Raw genomic sequence first — 11454 nt, forward strand, 5'->3', positions numbered from 1 at the left:
TGGTTTATATAATAGGAGCTCACCTAAAGAATGTGATTGGCAGGCTTTATTGAACCAATTCATTATGCTAGTTTAACTATGGAATGAATGGCGTTTGTGGCCTTGTCAGAATTTAATTGATTGAAGATTGTCTTCAGGGCACTAATCATTTAACCAAGTGGGATTAGTTCTACTATGGTAAAACTTTTAACATCTTAACCTTGATTTACAAAGAACCTTCAAAAATATTACCTGGGTGACAGCTAGGATTATCTGTTATTGCCACAAGGAAGCTACAGAATGCTGGGATTGTAAAAGCCAAAAGTTCGCCGTTGCCGGGGATCGAACCCGGGTCACCCGCGTGACAGGCGGGAATACTCACCACTATACTACAACGACACAAGTTCAAAAATGCATATCCTTTTATAGGAATAAAGTATAATATATTTGTTAAATTTAACTGAGACTAAATCTCTAGTAAGTTGGAGCCGCAACCTCTAAATTTATATCAAATATTATCATGTTCGCTTAAGTGTAGATAAGATAAACAATTTAATATATGTATAGGACATTTTGAATTTGAATGTTCTTGAGAGAAAATTGAGCAAATTTTTTTATTTAATATTGTGAATCATATTTCTTATTTTTTTTTATTTTTATAAAAATAAATATAATAAAAAAATTATTGACATAAAACTTTTACATAATGAAAACATCAAAATTTATCTATATTAATTGTAAAAGTATGATATTGCTCATATACACTATATTGAATAATAAGCTTCATGATGGATAGCTATCTTGATATTTTTTTTTCTAAAATATTTATTTGTTAATTTAAAGCTCTGAAATTCATTTAGTTCACACATGCATTAGTGATATTTTTTAATTACAATTTAATAAGAGTGAAATTACAAATCCAAATAAATCTCAAAACTCATTAAATTTAAGAAAAAAATAGGCTCTAAGCTTGTTACAAAACTTACCTTTTACATTATTTATGTGAAATGCTATGTCAAAATTTAAGATTTTTCTTTAATCATAAAAGACAAGCAATTTCTTAATATGCATCCTAGAGAAGTTTATAAGAAAATCATTATACACTCTAATTCTTAAGATATTATAATTGGGATATAGATATATTGAATATTTGTAAAGAGATTTAAAAAAAAAAAATTTTAGATGTAATCTTTCATCAATATTTTGTAATCACTATGGTGTCAAAGTTTAACATAAATGTTTGGTAAGTGCACCAATATGTGGTGCCAAAAAGGTGCCACATTTTATCTTTACATACAAACACATCATTGGCATGAAATGGTTGTCCAAACCTTTGGGTTGGATGCCCAAGGAAAATCCAACCCAAATGGTTGTTGTTTCCAATGCAAACAATTTGTCGAGAACCAAAATGACACTCACCAAATGTGAAAAGTGCACTTTTTGCATTTGACAAGCACCAAATTTGACACTCACCAAATGTTCTACATTGGCAAACGTTCTACTTTAGACACAAGTTATACCCAATCCCTGAAGAAGTATATAATGGCAGGATGTTTGAAAGTGGTTTCAGGTAGATTCTATGTTTTGGAACATCATACAATTTTGAAGACTTAATCAAATTTCAGTAAACAACATGCTCTTATCAACATTATCTTACTCTCTCGATCTCCCCCAAACTCTAAACCTGTAGATCTCTCTCTATCACTCTTTCTATGTCTCATTTCTACCTTTATCTCACTCTCTCCTCTATCCTCTTAAGATCTAACATTGTCTCTCCACCTCTCTCTCTTTCCCTTTACTCACTACTATAATGTAGACATTAAAATTAATTAAATCAATATTTAATTAATTTAAGTCTGTCAACATAATTAATTAATTTAATTGTGTTGGTCCCTTTCTTCTTAAAATTAATTAAATCAAATTTAATTAATTTTATCACTATAGTCCAGTAATTAATTTATCAATAAATTAATTATTCCCCCATTCTTCTAAAGTCATTATTTCTTCTAAGTCCCACTTAGTTGATTAATTTCAATTAACTAAACTAATCATGTGATTCCTACAAATCACCTTTCTAATCCTATCATTTATCCCAATTAATTCCTATATAATCATGCTTATCATTATTCCTCAATTTTAAATTTCTCCACTCATTTTCTCTCCTCATGTCACATCCTCCTAACTTTCCCACTTGCACATTAATCCCTCATCAAGCCACCTAATCAATCTCCTTAATCATTTGCACATCCCTAATCACTTTAATTAGGGATGAGTCAACTCTTCCATAAATATCCAATTTGATCCTTTCAAGGAAATTCAAATTCTTTGAATCTCCTTATGCATCCTCTTCCCAAGGAATTTTTAATTCCTTTTCTCATTTAGTTTTCTCACACATCTCTTATTTTGGGATTTTTAATTTGTCTCCCCTTTCTCCAAGGAATTTTTAATTTCTTTTTCTCTTCCCAATGTACTTGGGGATCTCTTCCCCATGTACCTTGAGAGGTGTGGAGACAAGAAATGTCTTTATGACATATATCTTGAATCCCACACCTTGTCCTCTCAATCCTCTCCCACTCTTTCTTTCAATCCTAGCCCTTTATTTCAAAATCAATCTTTGCCCTCCATTTTGATCCTCTCAAATCTATAAATTGGGGTCTCCTCTCCTCATTTCTGTATCCACTTCCATCATATTCTTATGTTGTCAATTTGAGGACAAAAATCCTCCATCATGCCATCATAATGCCCAAATATTGCCTCATAATCTAATCCATCTATCCCTATCATCTAATCAATTTTCCTCTTGTTGTGTAGTGGAGAACAATCCAAAAAATCCCTCAACCAAGGAGAAAATCAAGTGGAGCAGCAAGGGTGCCTGATGCAGGAGCATCCCCGGTTCATGGCAATCTTGCACCAACCAAAAATATTTCCTTTCTGTTTTACAGTTTCAACATTTCATTCTGCATTTTTTGGCATTGGCTCACCGGATCTTGAGGAGTTGAATTTTTCTTGAGGACTTGATCATCTACCTTATTCCTAAACTGAGGAGCATTTGGATCATTTTTCAACAAGTTATCGCTATCGGTTTCCGAGACAGGTTTTTGGTACCGGTTGTCTGGTTGTAATCTACCAGGATCTACTAGACCCCTTTTGTAGCTTGTAGAGCCCCGAGTGTTGATTCCGATGTTCCTTGGCATGTGGTCGACCTTCCCTTTGATCTACATTTCATCCTTTGGATTTTCCAGAGGAATTTCTTTGGCGGAGTCCGACCTTGTTCCTTTTACATGTTAGGTCTTGTTCTTCGGCAATTGATCCCTTTTGGGTCGACCGGATCCCTTTGGATCGTATAAATCATTCTAACTGAGCATTAGAGTGTAAGATAAGAAGAGATTAGTTAAGATATAGAACATAGAAGATATATCCTAAGATTTGAGGTCCCGGTTGTGACCTGTTATGTAATTAAGCATGTTTTAGCAGGCCAGTGAGCCAGTTTCTATAACTCGATTGTTACCGATTGATTGTAATTAGTTTTCATGTTATAAATCATTCAGTTCTACATTGCCTCCATCATATCCTTATGTTTCCGTTGTGTTTACTCTTGCTGATCGATCGGGATTGATCTCTTTGAGGTCCCTCCTAACCGATGACTGCACCAAGTGGTATCAAAGCGAGCTTTCATTCCGGAGGTTGCGTTGTCCTGAGAAATTTTGTTGTAGGGTGGTAGACTAGGATCCGACCTGCAGCTAAAGAGGAATGGCATGAAGATGGCACGAAGAGGAAATAGGAATGATGGAGTGCGTGGGAATGCAAACCATGTTGTGATGGAAATGTTGCGAGGAATTGCAGCCCAGTTGAAAGCTGTTGAGATAGCCCAGAGAAGAGGCCGACATATTAAAGATGTGAGTGAATATGAAGGAGAAGAAGACCCAACAAAACAAGTAAACCCATCGGCGATTGATCCAGATGAAGAGAGGTTTTTGAGGGTTTTGAGTAGGGTGAATACTAAACCTCATTTTACCCCACCAGAATATGATGGAAAGTTGGATTCAGATGAATTGATGGATTGGATCTCGGAGATGGAGAAATATTTTGATTTTGAGAACATTGTAGAGGAAAGAAAGGTGAAATATGCCTATACCTGGTTGAAAGGTCGTGCATCTCTTTGGTGGGAGCATTTGCAGGTTGATAGACATAGAAGAGGTAAAGAGAAGATCAAAACATGGGATCAGATGGTTGCTAAGTTGAAATCAAAATTTATACCAACTGATTATCAAGTGAATCTGTTCCAAAAGTTACAGAATTTGAGATAGAGGGAATCTAGTATGAAGGAGTACACCGAAGCATTTCACAAGTTGAATATCAGATCCAGACATGTTGATGATGAAATTGAACAAGTTGCAAGATATTTTAATAGATTGCGGATGTCTATACAAGATGAAATTAGTTTGATCAAATTGAAGAGTGTTGAAGAAGCTTACCAGTATGCCCTGAAAGCAGAAGAGAAGCTGAACAAAAGATATGAGCAGAGGTAGAGAGGTAGAGGTGGAAGGTTTTCCAGAGGAAGAAGATATAATGGAGGTAGAGGAATTTGTACGCATTAGAACAAGGAAAAGGAAGTAAGCAAAGAAGGTAATTCATAATAGAAAGATGATAGGAATTTCTATCGGAGGAGAGAACTAGATGGCTACCGGAATGAGAATTTTGGAAAAGATGACAGAAGACAAGACAAGAGAGTGTTTAGAGGAACTTTCTATAAGTGTGAGGAACTTGCTATAAGTGTGGAGGAGAAGGACATTGTTCTTTCGAGTGTAAGAAGAAAACGAATATTGGAAGAACAACAGTGGTGGAAGAAATCCCCACCCTATCAGCTAATAAACCGGAAGATGGAAGAAATACCCACCCTATCAGCTAATAAACCGGAAGATGGAGAACTATTGATGATGAGGAGAGCTTTGTGTCATACCAGAGGAGATGAAGAGCCCTTGTAGAGAAAGAATTTATTCAAGACTAGATGTAAGATAAATGGTAAGTGTTGTAAATTTGTTTTTAATAGTGGTAGTTCAGATAATCTTATTTCAGAAGAGATGGTGAATAAGTTGAATTTGGAAAGATTGAAACATCCTAAGCCTTATTAGATAGTGTGGATTCAGGATGATCATAAGTTGTTAGTAACTGAGAAATGTTTGGTAAAATTAAAAATTGGGAATTATCATGATGAAGTCTTGTGTGATATTATGCCTATGGATATTTGTCACCTTTTGTTGGGTAGACCTTGGCAGTTTGATAGATAAGCAATACATGGTGGGAGGAAGAATACATACACTATTGTGGCCAATGGGATGAAGCAAACCTTGTTGGCCTTGGAGGATCCTTTGAAGAGTGAAGTTTGTACGAATGTTAGAATATATTTGGTGGATGGAAGGAAATTCCTAGATGGAATTGTAGCGTCGTAAATTGTACGCACTTGCTAGGGTGGTACAATTTCACACCTAGTTGAGCACCCGCCTTGGCGCATTTTTCATTTTGCATTGCATTTCCCCTTTAGCACTTAATTAATTAAATTAATTAGGTCTAAGGTTCTATTTAATCATCTCCCATATCATAAAGTCGGGCCCTTTTCATTAAAGTGTGCCTCTTTCATTTTATTCCTCCAATACATCATTTAATCAAAAACCCTAATTAGGTCCTATTTTGAACTTGGGGGCTTGATTTCGGGGGTCAAAACATCTCAAAATCACCTGTAACTTCGGGATTCTCTCTAAAATCATCATATTTGACGGCCCTGAAAATTTGGTGAAAAGTTGTTGGGACCATGGCGCCCGGAGTGCACATGGTCTCGGACATTTTTCCCAAAATTTTAGGAGCGCGATCCAATCATAAAATAAAGCTTAACCCCAAGAAATTGGCAAGAGATTCAATCTCTAAGTCGGCCTAAAGTTGAAATTAAGACCTAGGGTTTCATATATAAGAGTTCTCTTTCTTCATTTGAAAGTATCTGAATTTTTGGTTTCCAGGGGCCTTCTATGCAGCGAAAGAGCAGATCTTTGAAGACTTCAACAACATTTAACATCCATCCATCAAGCATTCATCAATTTCATTCATCCATTTAGGGCTTTGAAGACATTGAAGAGCAATAAGGGATCACTGACTGAAGATTGGCTTGTACCCCTCCCTTGGGGTTGGGTATGATTTCATGTTGTTTTCATGTCTTTGCATAAGCCTCATTATATCATTTGTATTCATGCTTTAGATCACTTTGCATCTTGATTTGGAGCATTTACATTATCATTTACAAGCAATTAGGGTTTACTTTCTAGGTTGCTCTAGTTTGCTTACTTGCATTTTAGGATCTTGCACACACACTACTTTTACAATACAACTTGGCTATTCGTGGAGGTGGAAATCACCAAAGCGGGGTTTTGACTAAGGAAAAACCCTATATAGCCGCCCACCATACCTTTTTAGATATAAGTGCAAGTTTCGGGATTTGGACGACGCCGCAAGTTGTAGATCCGACGGAAGTGAACCGAAACTGAGCTACACACCAAATTTCAGTGCAAAAGATCAGGACAGGGGCGTGGGGCACCCTGGTCCTGCCAGGACAGGGGTGTTGGGCGTCCTGGTCGCTGGGACAGGGGTGCTGGATGCCCTGGTCCTCCTGTCAGACAACAAGTTTTAGCATTTTTCTGACAGCTTTTCAGGTTGCAAAATAGCAGTTTCAAGGGCAGAATCAGGACAGTGGCACCCGCACCCCCATCCCGAACATTTTCACTCAGATTTTAACTCTGGGTACACATCTGCATTCTTATCTTGTCCTTGTGTTTATGGCTTTCCATTGTGTAATCTCAATTCTGCAATCTTGTTACTAGTTCATACTTACACTTTAGGGTTAATAGTTGAACTTGCATCATTCTATCTTTCAATTACAACAAAGGAATAGAAATCCTAATAGGTAGCCTGTGGCTCTCTCTTCCACAAAAAGAAGTAGCCAATTGTGTGATACCTCTAGGCTCTTTCGTATTCCACAAGTGTGTGAATAAAAGCGAGACTAGGCATTAGGAATTGAACTTGCATCATCTTATCTTTCCAATTACAACAAAGGAATATAAATCCTAATAGGTAGCCCATGGCTCTCTCTTCCACAAAAAGAAGTAGCCAATTGTGCGATACCTCTAGGCTCTTTCGTATTCCACAATGTGTGTCAAAAGGTAGGATTAGGGCATGTTAGCCTAGTCTCGCTTTTTCCCCTACACATTTTGGTGAACCCGACGTGAATTCCAATCTTCTCTAATTCTTATTTATGTTTTCAAATTTGAGTATTTATGCTATTTCAAATTCAAATTTGTATTTACAAGTTTTAATTTCTTGCAAGATTCAAAAATTTAGAGGAAATTTTTGCTAAAAACCTTAATTTTTCAATTCAAAGTTGAACTTGTGGATAGCTTAATTGAGATCAATAATTTCAAATCTGATTTAGGAACTCATTTGAATCAAAAATTTCATTTTCTAAATCTACATTCTAAGTGCTTGCATTGGTTAAAATTAAACATTTCCTTCTATTTTGCATGTGTTATCATTTGAAAGAGGAAAATTGTTGTCATGATGCATTCATTTCATAGATGTGATAATGGGTTAGCTTCCCTTGTTTCAATTTTTCCTTCTCCTAAAGAACCTCCCCCCATCTATAATAACATTTTAGTGCTTAAAAGAGTTGCTACCAATCCCTTTGAGACTCTCCCATGCTCTAAGGATGAAGACTTTAAGAGTGATCTTGACAATTCTCCTAAAATGTGCCCTTCCTATTTAGCTATCCTAGAGGAAGAGAATGATATCATAAACACCTTTCTTAATGTTACTTCACCTTCCCTACATGATGCCTCTCTAAGTGAAAAGGTATTGATGGACATTGACTTATTTTTTCCTAAAGTTGGTCCTTCCAATGGGGGCATGTTAGTGCAACAAGAGGTTATGAACACTTCTTTCAAAGATCTCCTTCCTAAGCATGAATCTTTGGAGAAATATGTTCATGTTCCTCCTAAAAAACACTCCCTTCATGAGGATCCTTTTGTGCAAGAAGATGACATTATCCCTACATTTCCTAGTGATGGCATTTCCTTTTCCAAGAAAATTCCCACTAGAGATGATGAGTTAATGATAAATGCTTACCCTTCTCCTAAAGTTTGTCTTACCCATAAGCATCCCTTAGAGAAAGAAGATGAAATAATAAGCAATTTCCTTAATTCTCTCTCCCCTAAAGATCATATTGAACATATTTTGAGGAAAGAGGATGATTTTAACACATCTATTGATGCTCTCCCTCCTAAGGATGAGGAATTAATAAACAATGTTATCTCCTCTCTCGAAATTGACAATACTTCAAACATTCCTTTCAACAACTTTGCTATTTGGGATGAACCATTAGAAGAAGGTGTAGATTATTCTCTCCCCCATGAGAGAACCCTAGCCAAAGGGGATGAAATCAAGATTGAAAACTCCCTTGATAGTTTCTCACCTTCCTTGAATCTCAATTATTCTCCCTCTCCTCAACTTGGTTCTACTCATAAGGATACCCTAGTTCAAAGCAAGATGGTTAACATCTCTTTCAAAGATCTCCCTCTCAAAAGTGAGACTTTAGAGAGTAATGTTGATGCTTCCCCTAGAGAGTTTATTCCCCATGTAGATCCTTTAATGATAGAGGATGATATGACCTTTCCTAGTATTACTCTGCCTACTAGAACATCAATGCCTACCCCTTGTCTCTCTCCTAAAATTGATTTAATTCGTGATAAGATTTTAGTGCAAGAGAAGACTATCAATAATTCTTCCAACACTTTTGTTCATTTCCCTAAACCATCCTCAATCAATTTGATACATGTGAATGAAACACCTAACAAACCTCTCTTCACTGTCCAAGGTGATTGTCCTTCTCAAAATTCTCAACCTTTAAATAAGCCTATCTTAGTGGTTCAAGGTGGTTATGCTAATGATTCTTTTTGCACTCCTAACAAACCTATTATTACTGTGAAAGGAGGTTATTCTACTAAGAGCCCTTATGAGTATGCTAAGCAACTAACTAGAGAGAGTTATAATGTAGTTGCTCATACCTATAATACTAGAAATAATAGGCAGCCTAATCCTCCTCCTGTTACTCCAGTTTCTCTTCCTAATCCTCAACCAATTCTTCCGCAAGCTCCATGTATTTCACAAGTTCTTGGTAAGGAATATGATCTCATAGAACAACTTAAAGCTACCCCTGCTAAGATATCCCTTTGGGATTTGATCCAAACTTCTTCCGCTCATCATGGAATGTTACAAGATGCCTTGAAAGATTTGAATGTTCCTCCACCTAATACATCTAGTAATATAGTGTCTTTGGTTAACTCTGTGATGAATCCTAAAGCTCAAATTGTGTTTACTCAAGATGAGTTGCCTACTAGTGAAATTCAACATCAATATGATCCCTTGATGATTGTGGTTATCATAAATGACACTGCTATAAGACGAACACTGGTAGATAATGGTTCTGGCCTTAATGTGTGTAGCATTAATCTATTGCATAAGATGAATGTGGATACATCCCTTATTGAGCCTGACTCTCGTCGCATTCGAGGCTTTGATAATGTGGCTAAGTCTTCATTAGGTATTATCACCTTACCCATCATAGTGGGACCTGTTACTTTGCCTACTCCTATCCATGTTATGTCGGGAAAACTAACATACAACTTGTTATTAGGGAGACCTTGGATTCACAGTATGCAAGCTGTCCCCTCTACATTGCATAGACAAGTTAAATTTATTTATAATAATAAGACATATACCTTGATAGGTGATACTAATTTTCAAGCTTGTTTGCAAACATCTACTTCCAAAGGGAGTTCTTCTAAGCCTTCCTCTTCTAGTGATCACTCATTAAACAAGATACCTATGGATGAATTATCACCCTCTAATAATCAAAATTCTTTGGATGAGTCTGAAGTTCCTGAAGAAGATTCTTCTCAACTTGAATCTACACATGAAAAGGCTTTTGATCCTGAGAAGGTTCTCGCAGAAGATGATTGGGGATCTCTTGATTTCAATCCCACCTTTGTAGGTGAGTATAGGGTTCCTCCTAGAGAGCTTAAAGTTAAAAAGAAGGAAGAAACTAGAGATCAATCAGTCTTACCTGAACCTATGAGCAATAATTTTGTGGCCGCTTCTCAAACTTCTTCTCCTCACATCTCTAATTCTGAAGAATTTGATTCTTTGTCTTATGAAAAACCACCTTCTCTTTCTAAAATGGCTAATCGTTATGGTTGTGGTTTTCATATTTTTGCTAAGAGCGGCTATAGTGGAAATGGTTGTGGCACAAATGAACAAGGAATTAAAGTTCCTTTAGAACATAACATGCATGAATATTCATTTGGACTTGGGTATAATCTTTCTAAGCCCACCAAAGCATCTAAAAGACCATCTCTCAATGTGAATGCTATATTTAGTAGTGATGATGATCTCACTTCAACTAAATGATCTTCTACTTCTATCAACTCTCATTCCCCTCATAAGGAAATCTTGGCGATGAACAAATCTCTTTATGACTCCCCTCAAATTTCTAAATTCACTTATGAATCTTTATCTCCTATTCATCATAAAGTCCTCTCCTCCAGGGATAAGGCTCTAATAAATTACACTCATCCCTCTTCTAAGATTTCTTGTTACTTTTTTTCTTCAATTTTTATCATTTTATACATGTTTTTGATCTTACTTATAGTTGAGCATTTAGCATGTCATATTCAAATACCTCATTCAATCTATCATGTCTTTAAATAACATTAATGGCTACTATGTTGCTCATCATTATGTGACATCGGTAGCTCATTTGCTGGGGGCTCATTGTCATTCATGATGGTACAATTTCAAGTGCAATCATATTTTTGAAGCAACATAATAGCCTAATTTTTCTATGTTATCTCTTGGGGTAATAGTGTGGAAATATTGATCATCTTTTCTTTAGAATCCTCTTTTCCTAGATATGGGAGAAGATGTGTATTCTCTTTCTTATCCTACCCACTTCTTGTGAGGAGCATTTTACATACACTAATGTCTTGCTTGCGTGAACCCATGTGAGTATGAGTACATTTTGTTTATGTCTAAATCTCTCCCTGGAAGATTGTGTAAGTCCTTCTCATTGACCTTATCCTTGGGAGGCAATGATCTTTTCTTATTTTTATCTAAGGATCCACTTTTTCCTATTTCATGGATGGTGTGAACTTTATTACTTGATGTTATTCCTTGTATGCATTTGTTGTTGTTTGTTCAAGGATTCTCTCTTACAAGAGGTGTAAGTCCTTGACTACAACCTCTTTTGCACTTGGTAAAATAAATCCATAATGAATTCACTCTCCCAATTGGGTTAAAAAGAGCGTCATCCTTCATTAAGAATCACTTTCACCTTGCAAAAGAAGGAAGTATTGCATTCTTATTCTCTTCTTTGTCTTATTC

The 11454-nt window shown here is 36.1% G+C and overlaps 1 non-coding gene across 1 annotated transcript; it reads right to left on the reverse strand.

Moving 5' to 3' along the window:
* Positions 1-306: 306 nt before the first annotated feature.
* TRNAD-GUC (transfer RNA aspartic acid (anticodon GUC)) lies at positions 307-378 on the reverse strand. The gene has a single exon. It is a non-coding gene; the product is annotated as a tRNA-Asp (tRNA).
* Positions 379-11454: the final 11076 nt, after the last annotated feature.

The sequence above is a fragment of the Cryptomeria japonica genome, chromosome 11 (assembly GCF_030272615.1).
Source record: "Cryptomeria japonica chromosome 11, Sugi_1.0, whole genome shotgun sequence".
Taxonomy (NCBI): Eukaryota; Viridiplantae; Streptophyta; class Pinopsida; order Cupressales; family Cupressaceae; genus Cryptomeria; species Cryptomeria japonica.